Source organism: Ipomoea nil, unplaced genomic scaffold, assembly GCF_001879475.1.
Source record: "Ipomoea nil cultivar Tokyo-kokei standard unplaced genomic scaffold, Asagao_1.1 scaffold0465, whole genome shotgun sequence".
Taxonomy (NCBI): Eukaryota; Viridiplantae; Streptophyta; class Magnoliopsida; order Solanales; family Convolvulaceae; genus Ipomoea; species Ipomoea nil.
This window is the reverse complement of record NW_017616893.1, coordinates 1494733-1511315: the sequence shown is the minus strand read 5'-3', so window position 1 is coordinate 1511315 and position 16583 is coordinate 1494733.

The window sequence follows — 16583 nt, the reverse complement described above, 5'->3', positions numbered from 1 at the left end:
TATCCACGGGTCGGATTGAAATTGCCATCCCTATTAATGATGTAAATGTTGCCTCTCAATTTTTAAAACGGTACATATATTATCCTTCTCCTAATGGAGCTGTGGTTATCTGTTATATTGCACAGTTTAGTAAGGGTAAAAAGGAAATTTTTTCCTTTTCTCTATTTTCCCTTTCCCCTTTCCTTTTGTTGTTCGCCGCTCCTGTACGAAGAGACAACCGCATACTTTTTCTCCTCTGTTTTCTCTATTTTCCCTTTCCTCAATTTGTCTTTGTTGATTGTTCTCTTTTCGCCGACAACAAGGAGAAATCTTCTTTCTATTTTCTTCTTCTCTTCTTATTCAACTCGTTTCCTTTTCTTTTTAAAATCTCTAACCCTATCCGAAATACTCATTCACTACGGAGCAAATTGAAACGAATTCGAAGCTTGGAGTATGCAATAATGACTAGTCGAAGGCTATCTGGACTAATTGCTACATACACACTAGTAGGGAATACCCCGACCGACATGCCTTTGTCTTTTATTCTTGTTTATGCAGGTTACAGGTCGGACTCTCTTGGAAGAATCCGGTCGTGCCCGACCGGGTTGGTACCCGACCGAGGTCTTCGTTACCCGAGCTATAGAGCCCTTAGGCGTGAGAGCCACCAGGAAGCACGTGGCAGCGTTAGGCGTTGACAGGCAGGGCTTACCGGGTGAAGACACGTCATTGCTACGTGGATGGCATGCCGAACGGCCGGACTTGTGTCTCCGGCCCAGCGGCTATAAATACCAGCAGTAGCAGTAGTGTGAGGGACTTTTGGACGATCGATAGGTTGTTATTAGAGAATCCCGACTGCAGTCAGTCGGTACTCAGAACATCCATTTAGATTGTATTTAGGGCCTTCACCTTGATCAATAAAAGATATCTATTTCATTTAATTGGTCTTATTATAGTTTGCTTACCGCTTACGTGGCAATTAACACTATCATTTTGGCGTCGTCTGTGGAGACCCGTGCACGAAAGTTAACGTCTTGACGAGCACCCGTCCTTTCTATCACAATGTATCCCTTCGCATACAACTTGTTCGGTGATGATCAAGCGGATGCGGCGAGCTCATCCGATCATTAGCCGACCCAGTATCAAGGTCAAACAGTCGACCTTAATCTCAACCTCTCACCACCCCGTCCCGCATCTCAGTATTCGGCCCCCCAACAGCCGGGATATCCAACACCCGGTCCGCAGCCCCAGTTCCCCGGGCAGTACCCTTACCCGGTCCCGCCTCCTCCATACGGGTACTGGCCCGCTCAGCCGATGTTTTACACACCACCAGTCGGCTACCCCCCATATACGCCTGCGTACACGGCTCCAGCCGTCGCCCCTCCAGTATACCCGACTGCTCAAGTCGAGCCGCAGCATCAGCCCACTTTCCGGGCTCGACGCTTGGCTCGTTCGCGGTTGGGGTCGGTGGATGCTGATGCGATGGAGGTACCACGGCAGGCCCCACAAGCACAACCGGAGGTTCCGGCCCAAGCGGAGGACCCCGAAGAAATCAACCGGGCGGCAGCTTTCGACCGTCTCCGACCGGCGATGCGACAACGTTTGGGACCACAGGGCCCGAGCCGGCAAGCGGGAGATGTACAGATGCAGGAGGCCAGCCAGGAGGCTTCATCTGGGCACAGTGGGTCGAGATTTCACCGTCGACGACGCGCTCGGGAGTCAACCCAAGCCCAGACGGCCGAACTCAACGAGACCCGAGGACTGCTCTACAAACTCCAGACGGAGTTCGCTCAATTCCGGAACGAGCATCCTGTGAGACCCCCGATCGACCAGTCGTCCTTGTTGAGAACGCCCTTTACAGCGGAGATAATGGCCCAGCCATCCCGCTCGACCTGAAGGTCTCGAGGGAGAAGAGTTACGATGGCCGTACGGACCTTGAGGTCCACGTCAATGATTACTATGGCAATATGATGATGAAGGGCGTGACAGACGCCGTGATGTGGAGGGCTTTTTACTCCACGCTTTCCGATCGGGCGGCGAAGTGGTTCCGAACGTTGCAACCAGGTTCTATTGCTGATTTCAATACCTTGGCGATCAAGTTCGTGAGAAAGTTCATCACCTCCAAGGTGGTGAGGAAGTCCTATATGTACTTGGAAAAGGCCAAGCAGCTTGAAGGGGAGAGCTTGACCGATTTCCTCGTCAAATGGAAGGCTGCGGTCGGAGAAGTCGAGCCAATGGACGACGCCACCGCCATCCACATGCTCCATATTTCTCTCTGGGCGGGTTATCTCTATCAGGATTTCATTCTCCACCCCCCGGCCACGTATGAAGAGGCCCTTCAAAGGGTCACAGATTATGCCAACGCCGGCGAGGCGAACGCTGTGAAATGCTCGCAGGAGGTCGGGTCTTCGTCCCGTAAACCGGGCGGCCGGGCAGACCATCGATCGAGTGACGACCATCCCCGATCCCGCACCAGGCCTGGTGAGTTTACGGCCCTGAACCGATCCGCGGCGGAGGCCATGCAGTACGCACAGTCCTGCAATCTCATCAAACTCCTCCATCCCGACCAAGATGGCCCTGACAAGAGTAAGCATTGTGCTTATCATCGTTGTGCCAGGCATGACACTGAGGAATGTACCCACTTGCGCCAGCTCTTGGAAGATCTTCTCAACCGTGGAAAGTTGGACAAGTGTGTGGGGAAGAGAGATGAAACAAAGAGGAATACCGATCGGAGGGACAACAGGCGTTCTCATCATCGTTCCGATCATTCTGATCGTGATGGACGCTCTGATCGGTCGGGTCAGGACCGAAGATATGACCGTCGAGACGACCGACGGGACCCTGACCCCCCATCTAGCAGCCGACCGGCAGGAAAGGCGACCATCCACGTAACCTTTGGTGGATTGGACGACGCTTCCCGACCGAGGGAAAATTGCCCGGTCGCCATCTTCGATTCCCGAGACACCGGGAAGAGACAGAAAATGGAGCCCATAACCTTCTCCCTTGAAGATCAACCTAGCAGCGGTGACCACGGCATGGAGGCTCTCGTGGTCACTATTGACGTGAACGGGACGGACGTCCAGAGGGTTATGGTGGACAATGGGAGCAGTGTCAACGTCCTTTATTTGGACGTGTTTGAGAAGCTCAAGCTCGACAAGCGCGAACTGACTCCGGTCGGCGTAGCCTTGTCGGGATTTACCGGGGCTCTTATCTACCCCGAGGGAAAAATCACGCTCCCAGTTGAGATCGGCACCTCGCCGAAGTCGATCAAGACCGAGATGGAATTCGTTGTGGTCAATCTGCATTGCGTCCACAACATCATCTTGGGCCGACCTGCGATCATGAAGATTGGTGGGATTATTTCGATGCCCCACCTGTGCATGAAATTCCCCACCCCCAATGGGGTCGGTGTGGTCCGTGGCGATGTCCACTCCGCCCAGAAGTGTTACACCCGAGCGGTTAATAGGCGTGATTCTGGTACGTCTTCCCGGGTGAACACGATCCCCAAGGAGGTTTCCAATGACCAGAAGGAGCAACCTGAGCCTTCCGAGGAAATAGAAGAAGTTCCCCTGTCCGAGTACCGACCGGACAGGAAAATCAAGATTGGCCGGGCCCTCACCCCCGAGCTCCGAGCTGAAATTCTGGCAATCCTTCTGGAGTTTGCTGATATCTTCGCATGGGGGCCCGAAGACATGCCCGGGATCAACCGAACGGTCATTTGTCACAAGCTAGCCGTCGATCCCGCAGCTAAGCCGGTCGTGCAAAAGACCCGGCACCTTTCATCCGATCGCCGCGAGTTCGTTAGAGATGAGGTCAAGAAAATGGCGGCGATCGAGCACATCCGGCCGGTAATCTATCCCGAGTGGGTGGCCAATATTGTCCTTGTTCCTAAGCCCCCAGCTTGGAGGATGTGCATTGATTTCACCGACCTCAACAAGGCCTGTCCGCTCGACCCATATCCATTACCGAGCATCCACCAGATGGTTGACGAGACGGTCGGGGCTGAGTTGATGAGCTTCATGGATGCATTCAAGGGATATCATCAAATAATGATGCACCATGAAGATGAAAGTAAAACAGCCTTCGTGACTTCAGATGGGCTGTATTGCTACCGAGTGATGTCGTTCGGCCTCCGCAACGCGGGAGCGACCTATCAGAGGATGGTCAATATGCTCTTCCCTGATCTGCTAGGCCGAACGATGGAAGCATATATTGACGATATGCTGGTCAAGAGTTGGGACCGATCCGACCACACTCGGGACCTCCGGGATTGTTTCCAAATCATGAGGAGGTACCAGTTGAGACTGAACCCAACCAAGTGCACATTTGCGGTTCAGACCGGGAAATTCCTCGGCTACATGATGACCAGGAGAGGAATCGAGCCCAACCCGGCCAAAGTTAAGGCAATTCTGGACATGCAACCACCTTCAACCGTTCGGGAGGTCCAGCAATTGACCGGTCGGTTGGCCGCACTTAGCCGGTTCCTATCCAAATTAGCCGAGCGCGCTTTACCTTTCTTCAAGGTATTGCGTAAAGTCAATGGTTTCGTCTGGGACGACGAGTGCCTAGCGGCCTTCGATGAGCTAAAAGAGTATCTCATGTCACCAATTGTGCTCTCGAAGCCAGAGCTCGGGGAAGAGCTAGACGTGTACATCGCCGTGTCCGATCGAGCAGTAAGCGCAGTATTTTGCCGAACTGATCCAGAAGGGGTCCAGCGACCGTTGTACTATGTAAGCCACGCGCTACATGGTCCCGAGCTCCGGTACTCCCGGCTTGAGAAGGTCGTCTATGCTTTATACATTGCCGCGAAGAAGTTGGCTCCCTATTTCCAGGGTCGAGCAATTCGCGTGTTGACCGATCAGCCGATCGGGCCCGTCCTCTGCACTGCTTCATCATCCGGTCGCCTAGTCAAGTGGGCGTTAATGCTGACCCAGTACGCGATTGAATACCGACCAAGGCCAGCCATCAAGGGTCAAGCCCTTGCAGATTTCTTGGTCGAGTGCACCGCTCGGGATGCCCGACCCCTTGAGGTCGCGGACCCTGAGGCTGAGTGGTGGTCGCTGGCTACTGATGGGTCAAGCAGCAAGAAAGGGGCAGGAGGAGGAGTGGTAGTCACGAGCCCGGAGGGATTCAAGGTCTACTTCGCCCTTAGGTATCAGTTCCATCCGACCAACAATGAAGCCGAGTACGAAGCCTTTGTTAATGGCTTGCAATGTGCTCGGGATCTGGGGGCTGAGTACATCAGGGCTCAAACGGATTCCGCGCTCGTGGTCGGGCAGGTCCTCGGCGACTACGAAGTGAATGGTGAACGATTGCAGCTATACCGAGACCTGGCAATGGAGAAGCTTGCTTTGTTCCGGGGGTACACCGTCCGGCACATACCCCGATTGGATAATGCCGATGCGGACATTTTGTCCAAATTAGCCCAAGACGCCCCGGAACACATGTCAAAGATCGCTCAGGTTTTGGTGATCCCACGACACAGTATCCACCGATTGCCGGTCAATCCTATTCAACCGGCAAAAGACGATTGGATCACCGATCTGAAGGAGTTCCTTGAGCACGGTCGGCTCCTAGACGACCACAGCGTGCTCGGAAGGCCAAGCTTAGAGCCCCGAGGTTCCAAGTCTTGGATGGTCGTCTTTATCGACGCTCATATGGAGGCCCTCTTATGCGTTGCTTGACCGCATTTGAGGCTGACCTTGTTATGAAGGAATTGCACTCGGGCATTTGCTCGTCACATCAAGGAGGCCGATGGTTAACTCGTCGAATCATGTTGATCGGATATTATTGGTCGTCCCTCCAGCTGGACTGTGAGAAACTCGCTCGGGATTGTGAGACGTGCCAATTATTTGCCCGGATGACCGGCCACCTTTTACCGGCCGGTCACGACTGCAATTCCTTTCGCAAGATGGGGGGTGGACATTTTGGGACCGTTCCCTCAACTTGCCGGCCGCAGAAAGTTTGTTATTGTCGCCATTGATTACTTTTTCAAGTGGATGGAGGCCGAGCCGTTAGCCACGATCACTTCTCAACAATGTGCTCGGTTCTTATGGCGCAATGTGATTTACCGCTTTGGTGTGCCCGTGCATCGCATCAGCGACAACGGCCGCCAATTCGTAAGCCAATATTTTCAGGATTTTTTGGCCACGATCGGGACGACCCACGTCCGGTCGTCGGTGGCTTACCCGCAGGGGAACGGACAAGTGGAGAATGCCAATCGGACAATCCTGGAAGGTCTGAAAAAGAAGCTACACTCGGCTAGTCGTAGTTGGGCCGATGAGTTGCCCTATGTTCTATGGACTTATCGGACGACCCCGAGAGAAGCGACTTTGGAAACGTCGTTTGCCCTTGTCTACGGAGCTGAAGCCCGACTCCCGATCGAGGCATTGATCCCGACCGCCCGAGAACGAACCTACAATGCAGAGCAGAATGAACACTCAATGGTTCAAAGGATGTCTGTGTCAACCCTCGGTACTTTCAGGTCGAAGATTATGTCCTACGCCGACGGGAAGCCAGTCAACCTTTGGAAGGTGGGAAGCTAGCTCAAAATTGGGAAGGGCCATACGTCATAAGCGCTGTGGTACGTCCGGGAACATACCGACTGGAGACGACGACCGGTCGGGTGATCGAGGGGACTTGGAATTCCGAACACCTCGTTATGTTTAGGCATTAGCCTATTTTTTGTAATTTTAGACGAAGTGGGGGCTCGACCTGCGAGTCGGCTTCGTTCGTCGCTTGATTGTAAATTATTGTTGTAAATATTTGCTTAACCGCCTGCGAGCGGGAAAATTCAATGTATATACGATCGGTGATTGCTCGACCGTTTGCACACGGCGGCCCGGTCGATTTTTTCATTACCTTAATTTAAAGTAGGTAATCCTAACCTCGCTCGTACCCTACCCGATCGACGTTCAACATCAACATAGAAGAGGGGCTTAACGCTCCATGAACACCTCTCCCTCGGTTCTTATCGATAGGGGTGAGCAATCAGGATCTAATAGCCGATCTTAACTCAACCGGGCGAATACAATGACCGGTTAAATGCGCTCCTCTTCGGCGGACATCAGGGTCACGCCACCGATCGGGAAAGCCAGAGCTACAGCAGAATTCCCCGATCTGTCCAACTTCTTTCCACTATTGCACCCACTCATGCCTCGAGCGCACAATAGTGTGGGGGCTACGATGAAGGAAGTACTCTAGGCCTAAAGGATGAAGGAAGTACTCTAGGCCTAATGATCGGGAACACCCCGAGCGAAAAGGCCAAACAGTTTTCGAATTTTCGACAAGGCCAAAAGGTCGGACAAACTTTGCCCGAGCGAGCAGGCCACTAGATGTTGATATTTCGTCGGGCCAGCAGGCCGTTCGAGCGGAATGTGCATGACCAGGCCATAAGGCCGCGGGGTCGGGCATTAAACGATCAACACACATGCAGACGAAAATAAAGCGTAATAAATACGAGCGACTTAAGTTGGATAAAAAACAGGTTTCATTAATCTGAAAGTGTGCCCGGTACAACTCAGGACCGGGCTCCCGATCAAGTTTACTTAAAACAAATAAAAAAGCAGTTTACAACGGTCGGAGTCTACACGACCAAACTACTTCTTCGCAACGGCGTCGCTTGGTTCGGCCACGTTCTCTTTGGGTCGAACGGCGGCGGGCCGGGATCAACAATCTCGTCCGGAAGGGTCGATAAGACCAGCTCGAGATCTTCGCCCTCAAGGGCCTCTTTCAGATAGGTCTCGGTCTTTTCGTGCATTTTACGCTGGCCGGACTTAAACCCCCAGCGACCGAACGCCCAGATCAACGTCTCCCCGACCGTGAACCTCCCGGAGGAACTTCGTCCCGGAGGCATCATCCCGGAAGAGGAACTTCGCCAGGTCTCCAAGGTTGGCCAATCGGGCCTTCAGCGTCTTGGTCTCCCTGAGAGCCTCTTTGGCCGCCTTCTCGGCCACCTCCTGAGCTCCCTTCGCAGCCCGGGCCGCTTTCTCGGCCGTGTCTCGCTCCTCTTTGAACTTCTTCAGCTCGGTCCGGAGGTCGGTGTTCTCTTTCAGCCGCTGCTCGGGTGACCTTCTTCAGAGCATCAGCTTCGTTAGCCAGCAACGCTCTGCGTTGAAGAAGCTGGGTCGCTCGGGAGATCTGCAAGATAAAAAAGACGCTCGGGATCAGCCCGAGCGGGAGAACTTGCGTAATTTAGCAAGGACGAAATAAGCTTACCTCAGCCAGATCTTGGCCGATCCGTTCAGCCACCTGGGTCGGGGAGAGCTTGCTCAAGTCCTCCTTGATAGGCGCAGCATTACCGATCCGTGTAAGGGCGGAGGAATCGCCCTTGATGGTTCCAACCGGGGGGCTCGGGCTCTGCTGTTCCCTTCGGCGCTTCAGCGCGCCGCTTTCCTCTGCCCCTTTCTCGAGCACTTTGCCCTTGCCCTTGGGGGCAGTCACCCGATTGACGAGAACGTCAGAAGCTTCAACCACGTAGCCCTCGGGGGTGGTGACAGTCGTGGACGTGCCGAGCGGCGTGGCGGCCAGGATTTGTTTATCCCCGACCGGTTTGCTTTTTATCTTCTTCTTCCCGAGCACAATCTTGGGCTTGGGGGCTCGGGGTGCCTCCTCTTCGTCGAATCCTGCCATTTCTGCAAACAAAAGGAAATTTGTTAAGATAAGGTCGGAGAGTGACCGGGGAGTTAGGGTCGGGGACGATCGGTTAGTGTTAGACCTTCGTTCCCTGCTTCAGCCTGAGTAGCCGCCATCGCTATTGTCACGCCCGGGATAGGAACATATTTTTCCTCCAAGTCATATCTTGGGGATGGCAATCGGGCTTCATCATAGCTTTCCTTCGAACGAAAAATCTTATACTCGTAGACCTCGCTCGAGATTTTTGTGGCGGCGTCTACGAGAGCTTTGGTCTCGGTTAGCACCACTTGCTTCCTGTAGTGGCTGCTCCACGTCCTCTCGACCGGGAGGATCCACGGGTCATACTCGATCGAGAAAAGCCAGTTCTTCTATCCCTTGTTGTTCCCCGGGAGGCTCTCGATCGCACACATATCGGCCCGGGATTGTATCATCAGGAATCCGCCCCCGTATTTGGCCGGCAGGGTCTTCACCTGGTAGTTGAAGTTGAAAACTTCCATCGTGCACGCTACCTCGTGCCGAGCGCATATCTGCGGGAAACACGCCAAGATCCTATGTGCGTTCGGGCAGATTTGGGTCGGGACCACCCGATAGTAACCTAGGAAGGCGGTCAGGAGGGCAGAGAAGGGTATCTAGATCGGGGCCAGGAGTGAGTCGTAGTGCATCCCGATCCACTTGCCCTCGTGCCTGTCGATGATGTTCCCCAAGTTCCGACTGACGTCGAACCGGACCCGGCCGGTGAGCAGAGCGGAGATCTTCGCGGCTTCCGCTTCCGTCATCAGGCTGTATTGCTGCTCGACACTCTCCCGGTTCAGGAAGACGTATTCCCCATCGGTCGCGCGCAGGAGGGACAGCCGGGTCTTCCTCGACCAGCTCCGGCATAGCTTCCTGATCGTCAGTTGGAGCAGCTGGCTCAGGGTAATCCCCAATTACCCGGGTCGGTGTGCCCCGAGCGCTTCCAATCGGGGACTTTGGCGAGCTCGTTGATGTACGGCCGCTCTTGCTACTCGAGCTGCCTGATCCGCTCGAGCTTGACGTCCCTTCCGAGCAGGACGACTTTCGTTGCTCGGGACTTTCTTGTGGTCATTGGACGACCTCTGGGGAGTAGGACATAATGTCCACCTCCTCGCTAATCTCCTCGACCGCGTCGTCGTAGTCCGCGATGGAGGCGTTCTGGCTGTCCGTATCCAACATCCTATAGTTTACCTAAAAGCTGGTCGGGATGGTGTTAGGGGTCGGAACAGTTGGGTTGTGGTCAGCTAAGGCACGAGGTTAGCTAAGGGAAAGATTTAAAGCAAGTACTTGAAAAGCGAAAAGAGCAAAAGACTTACCGAGTGAAGGTACTTGACGAAGAAGAGCTGAAATTCAACTGCTCGACCGATCTGCTATGATGCTTCGCTCAGGACGCTCTGAGTGTACCGACCGATTCAAGAAGAGTGAGGAAAGTTCAAATGAAGTCCTCAAAGGCCTATTTATAGAGAGGCATTTGGGCGGGAAACCAATCCACTTGCGTGACGCGACCGTTCCTGACTCCGAGGTAACCGTTGCAATCGCAGAGGTGCGCAGAGGTCGACACGTGGCATGGGAAATGACAACTGTCCGGTCGGTTTGGCGGCGGACGTTTGGTCTTCTTCATCCCGTCCCGTTTTTTCCCGGGCGGTCAAAAAGGCCCGGGATGGGGGGCTTTTGGTAGGGAATACCCCGACCAACATGCCTTTGTCTTTTATTCTTGTTTATGCAGGTTATAGGTCGGACTCTCTTGGAAGAATCCGGTCGTGCCCGACCGGGTTGGTACCCGACCGAGGTCTTCGTTACCTGAGCTAGAGCCCTTAGGCGTGAGAGCCACCAGGAAGCACGTGGCAGCGTTAGGCGTTGACAGGCAGGGCTTACGGGGTGAAGACACGTCATTGCTACGTGGATGGCATGCCGAACGGCCGGACTTATGTCTCCGGCCCAGCGGCTATAAATACCCGCAGTAGCAGTAGTGTAATGGACTTTTGGACGATCGATAGGTTGTTATTAAAGAATCCCGACCGCAGTCAGTCGGTACTCAGAACAGCCATTTAGATTGTACTTAGGGCCTTCACCTTGATCAATAAAAGATATCTATTTGCTTTAATTGGTCTTATTATAGTTTGCTTACCGCTTACGTGGCAATTAATACTATCACACCCAAATGTAAGTATTAAATTGAATTGGTTTGTTGTTGTCTGGCTTGTCTTAAATGGTACGGAGTAGAATTTAAATAGTTTGTTGTTGTCTGACTTGTGTGAATTGATTTTTATTATAGTTTATTGAACATGTGTGTTGTCTGGATTCTCCATATGTGTGTAGATCCCAACATTATATGAACTATGATTTTTTTATTATGCCCAGACTACTGTACTGGTTTTTGTTTTTGTTTTTTTTTTTGTTTTTTTTTTTGGACATATATTGAAGCTACATGTGGTCCCTAATACCGTGTTTTGTCAAAAAACATGTAGGTTTAGTGAAATTGAAATTTCTTCAGAGTTTTGGCACAAGACAGGCCTCCCGCCCCCACTGCCACCCAAATATAAAGCACAACTTAAAAAGCCAAAAAGGAAAAGAATATTAGGACAAACGGTCAAAGTACCTACGAGGTTCCTGTACTATAGTGTTTGTTCACTTTAGTCCTTACACCTTTATTTTGTTCAATTTAGTCCCTGTACTTTAAAAAGTGGTGCAATTAAGGACAATAGTTAACAGTGTTAATATTACCGTTAAGTTAGGTTACGTGGCGCTGACGTTATCATTGTCACATCATGATATTTATATTCCTACTCATATATTACTTTATAAATATTTAAAATTAATTATTTTTACCACCAATATATTAAATTAGTATGCCCAAAATAAATAATTACAACCATGTTCCTAATGAGATTTGGACACTTGATCTCAGCATGCTTGTAATTATTGATTTTGGACATATTAATGTAATATATTGGTGGTAAATATAACTAATTTTAAATATTTATAAAATAATATATGAGTTGGAATATAAATATCATGATGTGACAGCAATGATGTCAGCGCCACGTAAGCTAAATTAACGGTAATACTAACACCGTTAACTATTGTCCTTAGTTTCACTATTTTTAAAGTAAAATGACTAAATTGAACAGAATAAAGGTACAAGGACTAAATTGAACAAAACACTATAATACAGAGACTTCATAGGTAATTTGACCTAGGACAAACCGGAAATAAGGCAAAAGTTGGTGAATTGAAAAGGTGTATTGTCTTTGGAATGAAAGGCCATAAAAATAAAAATAAAATAAAATAAAATAAGTTGCAAAGCAGCCACGGGAGTAGAAGAAGAAGCAGTACCAACCATGGGAGTAGAAGAAGAAGCAGAAATAGCCATGAGACTTGAGAGTTGAAGAAGAAGCAGAGCCAGAAGTAGAACTAGAGGATGTTGTTGTTGAAACTTAAGTGCCAAGATCTATATTAGATGAAATAGTTCAAACAGGAACGACGAACAACAAAAGGAAATGGGAAAGGGAAAATAGAAAAATGATATATTTTTTTATCTTTTTACCCTTACTTAAGCACATGGTACACTGAAAACCTGTAGCTTGTCTCTAAGAAAAGAAAATCTAGGAGCAGGTAAAACTTTTGTAAAGATGTCTGCAATTTGATCCTTGGTTGAAATAAAGTTAACTTGAATATCTCCAGAAGCAACTTTATCTCTAACAAAGTGATAGTCAATCTCTACATGCTTGGTGCGAGCATGAAAAATAAGATTTGCACATATATAAGTAGCACCAAGATTATCACACCATAATTTGAGAATAGGGATACCTAGCACGTTGATCTCGTGTAGCAGTGATAAGTATCCATATTACCTCAGCACAAACATCTGCTAGAGCTTTGTATTCTGCCTCAGTGGAAGATCTAGCAACAGTTCTTTGTTTCTTATAGACCCAAGACACAAGATTGGACCCAAGAAACACAGCATAACCACTAGTAGACTTACGATCTTCAAGACATCCAGCCCAGTCAGAATCAGAAAAGGCATGAAGTTCTCTTGACACTGACTTTCGTATACGCAAACCAAAAGAGACTGTTCCTTTAACATATCTCAACACATGTTTTAGTTGCCCCCAATGTGATACTATAGGAGCATGCATATGTTGACAGAGATGATTAGCCGCAAAAAACAGGTCAGGTCGCATGATGGTGAGGTATTGCAAATTTGCAATGCTCCAGCCAAACTCCAGTACTACGTAGGATCATCATACAAATTTGCACTAAATGGGACAGATTTTGAAACAGGAATAGGAGTAGATAGAGGCTTGTATTCTGCCATCCCAACATGCTTCAAAATATCATTCATATATCTTTGCTTAGACAGTAAGATCCCATAATCACATTTAACAGTTTCAATACCAAGTAAAAATCCTAGTTCACCAAGATCCCTAATCTTAAAAGCAATATATCTTTGCTTAGACAGTAAGATCCCATAATCACATTTAACAGTTCCAATACCAAGTAAAAATCCTAGTTCACCAAGATCCCTAATCTTAAAAGCAACAGATAATTTTGACAGTAGATGAGTTACAAGATTCTGATAACTCCCCATCACAAGTATATCATCAACATAGACCAAAAGATACACATATGTAGAATCCTATGAGTAGTAAAATAAAGACACATCTGTCTTTTATGCCTGAAACCCAACAGATAGTAAAAAGAATGTAGGTGGTTAAACCAGGCTCTAGGAGCCTGTTTTAGACCATACAAGGATCATTTTAACAGACAAACATGGTTAGGAAATAAGAATCAATGTAACCAAGTGGATGTCTCATATACATAGTTTCAGTCAGATTCCCATTTAGGAAGGCATTGTGAACAACAAGCTGCCTAACAACCTAGCTAGAAGATATAGCTAAAGAAAGAAACAACCTGACAGTAATGGGTTTTACCATTGGGCTAAATGTGTCAAAAAAACTCATGACCAGGAACCTGATTAAACCCCTTAACCTTGGCTTGTGCCTCTCAATTGAGCCATCTGCCTTTCATTTGGTTCGAAAAATCCATTTACATCCAATCACATTCAGATTTGGGTGAGAGGGAACAAGACAAAGTCTGATTCTGTAACAAAGCATTAAATTCCTGATCCGTCGCCTCACGCCATTCTAGGTACTTAACTGCATGTGTATAACAAGTAGGATCAGTAGGGCAAACCTGTGCAGTCAAGGCCGTAGGAGGAGCCTGAGAGTGACTATAAATCTCCATGGCGTGCAACCTAACCGTAGGCCGTGTGGACCTCCTGCGGGGGCGGCTACGAGGCCGAGTGGCTGCTGCGACCGGTGCAGCTGGCAGTGGCAATGCGGTCTGTGCTAGTGCGGCAACCACGGTGCTGACCGGTTGAAGCATGGATTCAGCCCATGGGGTAGGTTGCGAGACTGGGTGTTCCTGCAAAGCATTTTTAGTATAAAAGGGAAAAACTTCCTCATCAAATCTGACATACCTGCACAGAAAAATCTTATTAGTCTGTAAGTCTATGCACCTATACCCCCAAAAAGACTCAGGATAACCTAAGAAGACACAAGGAGAGAATCTGTAAGACATTTTGTGAATAGACTTGATTTTATAGTTGAAGTAACGTTCAACTAAAGCCCGAAATTTTTCAAAGATGACATAGAGATCATATTTTTGTTTCATGGGAAAATACCAAGTAAAGCGAGAGTAATCATCCACGAAGATAACAAAATACCGATAACTATCAACAGATAACATATGAGCTGGACACCAAATATCAGTGTATATTAAATCAAGAATTTTCGAACTAGAAGACTCAACACATGGCAAAGGGAAGCCTGCAGACTTTCCCAATTGACCCACATTACACAAGCTTGAATTACAACGAATAATATTACTAGACGTACTAACCAAACAAGACTGAAGAATACGACTAAGGACACGATGGTGTGGATGAACCAAACGATCATGTCAGACTGCCGCAGACGCACGAGCTGAAAGAAAAGCTGAAGGAGAAAAACTTGAGACTGGCAGAGTGTACAGCCCCCCAGAACTATTGCCCCGTAATAGAATTTCCTTGGTGTTGATATCCTTCACAACAAAAAAAAGATGGGTGAAACTCAAAAAATAGTTTATTATCTAAAGTAAATTTTTTAACAAACAATAAAGAAGTAGACAATGTAGAAGAATATCAGACAACTGAAACGACCTAGAAGGGGTAGTAAAGGAAGCATGACCAACACGACTAATAGATAAGCTCGTACCATCACCAACACGCAATGTGTCATTACCATTGTACTCCTCTGAGATAGACATGGCTGCTATATCTGGGGTGGCATGATTGGTTGCGCCCGTGTCTAGGAACCAGGTATGAGAACCCTGAGTAGAATCTGAAGGAGGATCGTGATAAACCATATGAGCTTAAGGATCCCTAGCATACCGATTGTAGCAAATGACCACGGTATGACTAAGAACCCCACAAATCTGGCACTTCGGCTGCCAGTTATTGTTTCAGCCGCCACGACCACGTCTACCGCCACCGCGGTTCCGGCCGCCACCACCACCATGCGACTGTCCACTGTTCTGGCCAGAATTGCGACAGCCGCCACCACGCGATTAGCCACCTCGTCCTCGCTGCTACCCGTGCCGTGTTGAGCCGTAAAGGCCGCCGGTGAGGAGCCACTGTGATCACCGCTCGAGACGAATCTTCCGCTCCCAAGAAGTCAGCAAGTTCTTGAAGAATGGTCGGTTGTCCGTGAACATTGAGAGAGGATGTTCACGCACGAAACTCGGACCGCAATCCCTTGAAGATATAAAGATTTTGTTCGTCAAGAGATATCAGCCAATCGACGAGAGCAAGGTCCTCGACCAAAACCCGCGCCCTCCCGATATAATCTACAACCGAGGCATCACCTTGATGCCTCCTCCGATAAAGAAGATATAATCATGGAGAGAAGGGCTTGATCTTGACGAACCAAAGCAGCATGAGCAGGGTTCTGCTGCGCCGTCGTCACCGGAGGTGATGAAGGCCGGCGGACATGGATTCGTTCCATCAACGAAACCCATCAAGTCATGTCCGTCGGAGGTGTATGTCAGTTTAATACTGATTAAGTGGTGGGCGGTGGATAAAGAACTCACGGTCGAGGTGCCCGAAGAAATAGCAACATTAGAGACAGTCCGTTTCGAGGAATTAACAGATCTGTCAACCATGGGAAAGAAACCCTAACTAGCTGATACTAGATGAAAACTCTATGAATGAATGAGTTAAATTACAATAGGTACAGGCTATAGGAATATATACAAGAGAGAATCATAGGAGACTAGGATAGGGAGTTATAATCTAACTCAAATACATAGAGTCCTAATAGGTGGCAAAAGGCTACACTCAAATTTTTGGTTTGGATTACACTAACACTTTTTTTCCTGTAGCTAAAATTTCATCAGTTTGATTGCTTTTATCGTTGGCAGGCATAAATCATTGGGACTTACATCAGTTGGATATCAAGAATGCTTTTCTCCATGGCAATCTTCAAGAGGAGGTTTATATGGAGCAACCACCTGGGTTTGTTACTCAGGGGGAGTCTGGTTAGGTATGTAAACTTCAACGCTCCTTATATGGTTTAAAGCAGTCTCCATGGGCTTGGTTTGGGAGATTTAGCTCTGTGGCATGTTAGTTTGGTATGACTAGAAGTGAATTTGATCATTCTGTTTTCTATCGTCATTCTAATGGAAAATGCATATACCTTGTAGTGTATGTGGATGACATTGTTATTATAGGGAGTGATCAAGAGGGCATATCTCAATTGAAAGAGTATCTCTTCAGTCGGTTCCAGACCAAGGATTTGGGCAAGCTAAAGTATTTTCTCGGAATTGAAGTGGTCCAGTCTAGCGGTGGTATAGTCATTTCTCAAAGAAAGTATGCATTGGATATTTTAGAAGAAACTGGTATGTTGGATTGTAGACTTGTG